Source organism: Aphis gossypii, unplaced genomic scaffold (assembly GCF_020184175.1).
Source record: "Aphis gossypii isolate Hap1 unplaced genomic scaffold, ASM2018417v2 Contig00987, whole genome shotgun sequence".
Classification (NCBI taxonomy): Eukaryota; Metazoa; Arthropoda; class Insecta; order Hemiptera; family Aphididae; genus Aphis; species Aphis gossypii.
This window is the reverse complement of record NW_026083398.1, coordinates 1-9,666: the sequence shown is the minus strand read 5'-3', so window position 1 is coordinate 9,666 and position 9,666 is coordinate 1. Positions and strand designations below refer to the sequence as shown.

The 9,666-nt window shown below is 31.2% G+C and overlaps 1 pseudogene; it reads left to right on the top strand.

Moving 5' to 3' along the window:
- The first annotated feature begins 4,688 nt into the window (after nucleotides 1–4,688).
- LOC126555669 (uncharacterized) lies at nucleotides 4,689–5,561 on the top strand (annotated as a pseudogene).
- The last annotated feature ends 4,105 nt before the right edge of the window (nucleotides 5,562–9,666 follow it).

The window sequence follows — 9,666 nt, the reverse complement described above, 5'->3', positions numbered from 1 at the left end:
TCTATGAGCGGTAACGGATAACGATCTTTCACCGTTATTTTGTTAAGAGCTCGGTAGTCCACACAGAATCGACTTCCCCATCTTTCTTCTTAACAAGTAAATTGGTGAAGCATATGGAGTTTGAGTCGGAAATTATACCACATTTCTTTAGATCTTCGACCATCTCCCGTACTAACTTTCGCTCCGTGTCACTTAGTCGGTAAGGTCGGAAAGTAACTGGATCATTTGTAGTTGTTATTATCTCGCATTCTGTGCCCCTAACCATACCCAATTCGTTCATGTTCATTGCGAAGCAACTTCGATATTTTTGTATTAAATCTGTAAGTGCTTGACTTTCTTCATTGGTTAGTTGGTCTCCATGTTTAATTGACACTTTGTCGTTTTTTTCCGCCTCTACATGAGTGTTCTTTACTTCAGTGCAAACTAGTGCTTTGCTTATTTTTTCATTTTCCTTAAATTGTACATCTGTTGTTGAAAAGTTTATAATTGGTATGCGTGCATTACCTTGCTCATCTGTAGTTATGACACAGTTTGGAATGCAACAATTTTCTCTAACTTGTGCTTTGACATATAAATCAAGTGACTCATTATCTGACCGTACTTCAATCACACCTACGTGGTTTGGTGAAATCACTTCAGATTTTTTGGCCACAAACTCGTCGCACGAGGAGGTAGAGTAGGAATATCCATACCAAATATATCATTACTTTTTTTATAATCTTCATATATGCGCACAGTGTCTCTGCGTTTAACTAATACAATATGCGGCTGCTCGATGAATGGCTGGCCAATTATTAACGGAATATTTTTGTGCATCATCTGGAACTATATGAATAGGTACTTGAGATGTGGCTTGATCAACTTGGAGCTGTACAGTGGCAATTCCTAATGGCAGGAGTTTTCCATCACCATAGCCTCTCACTTCTATGTCATTCCGCAACGACTCAATCTCCAGCCCCTGATCCTCTGCATCAGTTCTTCGCATTAAACACAATTGACTCCCTGTATCTACATATGATTTGACTGGTATTTTATTAACGAGTGCGTCAAAAAAATATTTTTCATTTACTTTATTTGGTGTTAAACTTATTAGTGATACCAATGATGAGTCTTTATTAACAGTATTTGTAGTGCAATTGCTTACTTCATGTCCAAACTTACCACATTTTGTACATTTTGGTTTTTTAGGCTTTAAACAATATCTTGAAACATGACCATACTTAGAACAGTTGAAGCAAAGTGGTTCATCCTTATCATTCCGTGGTGGCAACTTCACAAATTTTTTTGCGTTAGTGTTACCTGTATCTTCAATTGTAGTGTTAGTATTCGAGTTACTTGTCTTTGAACTATACCCATCAGATTTATGTGTGTACGGTGGTTTTTTAATGATTACATCATTTTTTGAAGTACTCGGATCGTGTATCGTTAATTTGCACAAAAGACATTAAGTCTGAGAATAAGTTGTTTTCGTCGACATGATGTCTAGCAAGTAGATAGTAGCATAAATCGCGTGATCTTAATCCTGCTGCAATCTGCTGTTTTGTTTCGCTAAATGAAAGGTGTAATTCACGACATAACCTGTGTTTATGATGAAAATAATCGGCTACTGTTTCCGAATACCTTGAGATCTTGTCAACATTCGCTTCATACGTTCTACTACATTCAAGTTTGATCCGACAAAGTGCCTTGGAACTGAACAACAAAATCATTCCACGTGACAAATGTTCTTCCAACATACCAATGGCTCGCGGGGCTGTCATCTTAGAACGCGCAGTTTCCATTTTGAAAACATCTGGCCAACGGTGCAATTTTGAAACTCCCTCTATCGCCGCTAACCAGTCTTCTGCAGATTGTTTGTCACCGCGACCATCAAATTCGGGCAGTGTATTTAGAAAGTTCGGCATAACAGTGTACTCGGGTCCGTACGGTGGTGTTTTATCACGTTCCTGTAATCTCAAGTTCATGGTAAGCAAACTGTTTATCAATACCTGATTTTGGTCTATCAGCGCCTTCATCGTCGGGTCTATACCACCGGTTGATGTTGGTACCGCGTTTGTGTTCGTTATGAAATGATTGATATAATTGTGGTCTGTATATTTTTTGTGGTTAGGATTTTCTCTTCCATGTTCGGCGTTCTTCCCGTCGTTATTAACCTCACCACATGGCGTCGATAATTTGTTACCTTCATTACCTTCATTATTCAGCGTGATATTTGCACCAACGTTTTGGTCGTCGTTTTTTTGTTGATCCATCTTCTTGTTCATCCCACTTCTGACTATTAACAACACTGACAATGTTGAGTTACTTATTTAATACACATTAAAGAAACACATTTAAGAAGCACATTTCTGACCTTACAGTTAGGTCGTTAATCTAATACTAACTAATGACTACTGACCAGTGAAGGGTGAAGACTATTAACAGGTCCCCCTCCTCATCGATCAATACCACAAATACAGTTATCAATGTTAACATTAGTGTTATTACTATTATCACTGTTACATATGAGTTTATGAATACGATATTTGGGAGCGTAAAATTATTGTTTTTATACTCATTGCAAACTCAAAATATTAGTTTGTGCATTGTGCGTATTCCGTTTTTACAAGCTTTTTAGTTATACATCAACTTATTTTTATATAAAACAGTATGGGAAATAAGAAAATAAATACAAAAAAACGATGTACAAATAAAAAATGAAAAATATTTCACACATGCGTCATTACGACTGTAGTAAAAATGAAAGGTAAGTACAATTTAACTGTTTATAGTTTTAGTCTGTACTGACTGTACTCAAACGATAATTATTGAACTGTATAAGTATTAAGTATGTATAAAAAAAAATATTTTTTCATTCCTAAACTTTTTATTTTAAAGTTTTTAATTTTTTGAATATCAACATAATATATACTTATAACTATAAGTAATAGGATATTGATAACTTTTGCACTTTTTCGCAGTTTTAGGCATTTTTAGCTACCTACCATATTATTTGCATTTTTTGTTTTTTTGTCAAAATTTTATGAAATAAAATGTCATTTTTTTATATTTCCATTCAGACAAACAATAAAACTAATTAGAATGTTTTTAATATAATTTGAAATTTTCTTTTTTTTTTTTTTCTTTTTTTTTTATAAATATTAGTAGAACAATTTTGCTGGGACAAAATATTTGAAAATTATACAAGATTCCATAAAATTACAGTCTTACAGTTTTCAAAAATTATTCAAATTTTTTTAATCACGTAGATGCAATTTTTTTATATACATTTGAAGTTAGGATTTTTATAATACCCGTCAAAAAACATAATTACTAACACTAAAAGACATAAAATAAATATTTTAGGGCTGACAAATGTCTGCGTTTAAAATCGTTTCAGAATCAGTCAATGATTTATCATTGAATTTAAATTTAACACATTCATCACAGTGACCTACTCTAAGACGAGATTCACTCGACTCTACTATACAGCAGAGCGAGTTTCCAGTTTTTTTTCTATTTTAATTTTTAAATGTATGTTTAATAATTTTATATATTTTTTTTATTGTAAATTAAACTTGAAATTTAAATTTATACTTTAAATAATACATTATTACTATTACAATTCATATTTTAATTAATTTAAACCTATTATCTCTATAATAATGATAATAATAATAAATAAAAACAAAAATAATAATTTGAGTATTAGGGCATTTTTGTGTGATCATCAACATCCTATCTCTACTTATAAGTATTTAAAGTTTCGGCGAGTCGTAGTAGATTAAGTATAATTAATAAAACAGAAATAGTAAAAATATTTTTTTTTTTAATATGTTTTGTTATGTCTTGCTTTTTTTAATAAATATATATATTTTGGTATAAATGCAGTTTAGTTCCCACGCGATTTTTTCGATTTTTTTCCCCCCAAAATGTGTGTTTTAAAACACTGAACACAAAAGTCTTATTCCAAATTCTCGCAAATCATTATTTTGGAAGTTATATCTTACCAAAGGTTACGATTTTACGTATTACACGCCCCATGTATATTCGCCAAACGCTGTATACTTTGCTTTCCTACGTTTTCGTATTGGATTGTCGCCTATTATTAATTATGTTATTTTATTTTTATTATTAAGATTATTATAATTACGACTTTCAAAAGGTAATAAAACTGATAGTGTTTTATTTTCGTATTAAATATTACTGTTTGACGATTACTATGTTAGTGAGTACATGCGTACTCCAGATCACTACAGTTTTTGTTACAGTTACGACAACATATTTTAAAATGTCATTTGTTATTTTATTGAGTTGTATGATATATTTGAACATAAAACCAATGGCCCCGTCTCATTAAGTGTAATAGAAAAATTGCAATCGTGGAATTTGTTGGCCCGTGAAGGTGTGTTAAAATGTAATAATGGTCATTATTTAAAATTATACCCCGATGTGCGTTCTGTAGACGGATTTAGTTGGAGATGTAGGGCACCTATAAATAAACAAAAAAAAAAAAATGCGACTATTATCGATCAATTCGCGTAGATACATTTTTTCATAAATCGCATTTGTCGTTATACCAAATAGTATCGTTTGCATATTTGTGGTTAGAAAATGTGTCATTGTCATTTATTATAAAACAAATAAAAATTGCTCAACATACGGCTGTAGACTGGTCATCTTTTCATAGAGAAGTCGTCTTTGAGGCTATGATTACAAATCATAATAAGATAGGTAAGTTTAAAATTAACTATCTTATAGAATTAAAAGTTAAATCACTTTTTGTACATTAATTAATGTGATAGGTGGAGTCGGTCAAGTTGTAGAAATTGACGAGTCTAAATTTGGTCGAAGAAAATATAACCGCGGGCATCGTGTAGATGGGCAATGGATTTTTGGTGGTGTTCAGCGAGAACTGAGCTTGTTTTTTTAATACCTGTAGAAAAGCGAGATAAAGATCTCTTTTGAAAGCAATCAATGATTGGATCTTGCCAGGGACTACAATTATCAGCGATTATTGGAAGGTAAAGTTATAAATACCTTATACATTTAGTTTTTTACCCTGTGACCTACATGAGGTGGTTTTGCATAACAAATCGAGGGATATTTTTGATTTGTGCGGAGCGAAGCGACGGCGCCGAGGAGCGTAGCGACGAGTGCCGATACACGCGCAGTCACTGTCGAGGCATATAATTATAATATCGAGTTGTAATATTGTGTTAATTTGTTTTATTAGAGTTATCAATGTTTGGAAGATGAAGGATTTGTTCACTTAACGGTGAATCATTCTATTCAATTCAAAAATCCAGAAACAGGAGCTCACACAAATAATGTTGAGGGAATGTGGCGTCACGCCAAGGCTTCGCTTTCCCAATATTGTCGAAAAAAACGATTTTATGGTGGATATTTAGCCAAGTTTATGTTTCTTAAAAGGTGTCGTATACTAAATATTGAACCTCTGACGGAATTTTTTAAACTTGCTGGTGAGCTGTATGACCCAAAAGCGATACAAAAAACAATTTATTATTGTTAAGTGATGGTGAAGTCTTCTTAAACGAGATGGAAGTGACGAAGATTTGTAAGTATATATATTGACAAAATAAATAAAAAAATTTAAAAACATTTTGACTTCAATTTTTTAATAATTTTTTGAATTTTTAAACAGCAAGTACGATAATTAAAATCTTTATGCATATTTCCATCCATCTTAAAAAATATACAATTAAAAAAAAAAAAAAATCAAAAGTAGTTTTTTGATGTTTTTTTTTGTAGATATCACGTATTTTTGAAAAAATTAATGTTTTATAGTTTTTTTGGTATAACTTCCAAATAATGATTTGCGAGAATTTCGGAATAACTTTTGTGTTCAGTGCTTTAAAACACATATTTTGGGGGGGAAAAAATCGAAAAAATCGCTAAAAAAACTTAAAGTGAACCAAGGCTTTCAAAATATATATTTTAACTATATAATTTATATTTTATTTTTAGGCGATGGAGATTCCAGTGTAACAAAACGTTTAAAGGAGAGTATGCCATATGGACCCAAGTTCATAATTGAAAAAATAAAATGTCGTAATCATTTATTACGAAACTACGGGACAAAATTAATGGCTGTTACAAAAAATACCAAATATCCAATAATCTTGAGAAAACACATTCAAAATAATTTGAAGCGTTTTAGATTTGCGATTATAAAATCAATTGATTACAGAAATAAATTGCAAAATCAATCTACAAGTCAAAAGATAAATGGTAGGTATTATAGGTAAAATTAAAGTAATTTTAAATTATTTGTATTTATTTAATTTTTTTAAATTATTTAATTTTATATAGGATTACGTAAAGACATCAACAACAGTTTTCAACACATTTTGGGCGAACATAGTCAATGCGAATTATTTTTGTAAAGGTGCGAAAGAAAATGAAAAAATTTATTGAATGAAGCACAACATCTGGATGGTTCAAGAATTGTACAAATCATTGGACGATTAACAACTAATGCTAAGTCTTTTGATGAACGTAGACAATAATGTATGCGAGCAGTTCAACAGCATTATAAACAAACATTTAGCTGGAAAACGTATCAACTTTTCTCAGCGTCTTCATACAATACACGAGTGGAAGCTGCTGTTATATCACATAATACTGCTGGACAACTGTTGAGATCTTTACATAAAATGCTATGAATGATATAAGTCCAGGTAAGTTATTGTCTTGTTGAATTTATCAGAAAGTAATTGACAGATGTCAAAATAGCTTATAAATAATAAATATTAATCAACGCTCGTTTTTCGTAATCTTATCGTTAAAGCACTGATTTATATGCATAAAAACCAACCAAATATGCGCTAAAAAATCTTAAATATGCATAAATATATGCACTAAAAAGTTTCATTTTTTTAAATTCTTCCTATCATGAAAAACATTTGTTGCTCGCTTAGCATATCATACGATCAACCAGAATAAATATACAAAAATGCATACAAATACGCGCTCAACTTGTCGTAAATTACCTATTATCCATCGAAAATTTTGACAGTTCCCTATTAGTAAATTAATGTATTAATTATTCATATAGGATGTGTTGGAAAAAAATTTCTGAAAGCCAAATTAAAAAAAAATGCTCTTTCTAAAAAGAAAAACACTTTTTCCTATAAAAAAAGGAATGGAAAAAAATCAACTTTTGGTCCAGACGAGCATTATGGTTTAGTAGCTGAACCTCTCGTCGACGAATTTACAGAAATGATATAGAATCAAAAAAACTGACATTTTTAAGTTCCCTTGTTCTTGATGAAAATGGTAGAATAACATTAGAAGAAACAAGAGAACAACACAATTCTTTCTCCTCGATGGCACGCCGAAAGAAGAAACCGTCTCACAGCATCGAATTTTGGTAACATATGCAAACGAAGACCACAGACATCATGTAAAAAACTTGTTTACAATTTACTATACCATCAATTTTCTACTAAAGCCACGGAGTATGGCAAATCTATGGACCTCAAGCAATTAAAAAATTTGAAGAAATTAGTGGTAAAAAATAATGTCTTGTGGTCTTTTTATTGATGGAATATGTCTTATTTTGCCGCCACGCCTGGTAATATAATTTTTAATAAATAAATTTTATTTTATTTAAATTAAATCGTAGATACTTATTAAATACGTTTTATAATATTTTCAGATGGATTAATAATTGAAGATGACTCATTAATTGAGATAAAATGTCCCTATTCTGCCAAAGATTATTGTAGTTGTATTGATGCTGTGAAGGATAAAAGGTACCTATAAAAATGATAATATGAAATTAATTGTATTATATTTTAGACTTTTTTATAATTTTAAATTTTAGTTGCCGTTTTTAAAATACGACAAAAACACTGAAACATAAATTAAAATCTGATAATAATTATTATTATCAGATACAGGGTCAGATGCACATTTGTAAAAAAAAGTCATGTCACTTTTTCGTTTTTTCTGACAAATGAACTAATCATGAAATAGTGATGTATGATCATGATTTTTGGTTACAAATGGAAAAAAAATTAGATCTGTAAGTATCTGTAAATTATATTATATTCTATGCTATACAAATTGTTTAGGTACCTTATAGTGTAAAATATAAATAGTAGATTATATAATGAAGATAAAATATTAAGATGATAAGGATAATCAACATGTAACTATACTATGATTTTATTTCAGTTTTTATCAAGAATGTTTATTGCCAGAGATAATTAATCCGCAGTACAGTAGACGAATGTTTCTCTATCGGATATTAAAGATCCACCACATATAATAACTGCGAAAAAGAAATAAGTATCTAGACACATCCATGCTAATTATTATTATTATCAATTATAAAATAAAAAATTAAGTACAATTTTTTGTTTAATTATTGATATCTTAAAAAGTTTTAAAATGATTACAATTATCTAATACCTACATATATGATATATACATATAACTATATAAGAACCACAAACTATCGTACAAAAATGTCACCTTTAATAAAACAGACTACGCAACACGTTTGTTATACACATATGTTCCTACCTATATAATTTGAATGAATTTATTATTCCATAATATGTTAAAAAGTAATTGGGTTATAAATGTAAATCAAGTCGTGTTCTATACGTTTTTGTGCTTTTTGTTCATTGGTACACATATTAATTAATAGGAGCTTAAGTCAGTAGGTTTTGAGCGTAATGCGAGAGGTGAGCACGATGCGTGCATAGAAATATACAGGCGACTTAAAATACGCGAAAACGCACGATACGACAGTCAGCGGAATAATAGAGTAGGATGTGTCGTTCACGAACGACCTAGTTCAGTGAACGATTGGTTGATGAACGAACGACGAACTAACGAACGATAAGAATATTTTAATCGTTCAATTGAACGAAATTTATATCGATAATATTCTTGGTTTGAACTATCGTTTTGAACAGTGCAGTGCTACCATACTATAAGACCGATATGCCCTAGTGTCCTACCCATAACTTTATTATCTATGAAACTGCCAACCATTTACATTAAAGGTGTGGCGCGGCCGCCCACATAATTTCTCTCCGACATCGGCAACATTGTAAGGCGGTTGGTCACAGTGTTTCTTGGCTCAGGCCGGCGACCGCCTTCCGACCTTACCTTCTACGCATTCTTCCGCTAGAAATCCTGCACTTCTCCCACCACCACCATAATTCGTCCTGTTTTTTTCGTTCAACCAAAAACGAAGAAACCTCTCGACCGACCGTCAGATCCTTTTTCTGTGGTTCCGCTTCCACACTCATAAGAAGCAAACTATTTTTGTTTTATTTTTCTTTTCAATAAATAAAAACTGCGCTGCAATCGCTACTTCGAGACGTGTTGTTTTTTTTTCACTCCCAAGCGCCCTCGTCCTAATCCGTAGTTAGTTGGGGAGCTCCGGTGATAACCTGAGACCTCCACAAAGGCAGAGTCGCATAGATACACCTTATCACAGTAAATCATATCATATAATAATTTATAATATTATCTATGTATATCTTAGATAATATATATTGTATATGAATCTAATATAATATATATAATATATATCTAATATGCGTGCAGTAATAACTGATTCAATGATGATTCGCGCATTCGCAGGTTTTTAAATGAACTGTATATTAAATTTAAATTATGTTTATATTATGTTTTGACATTTTG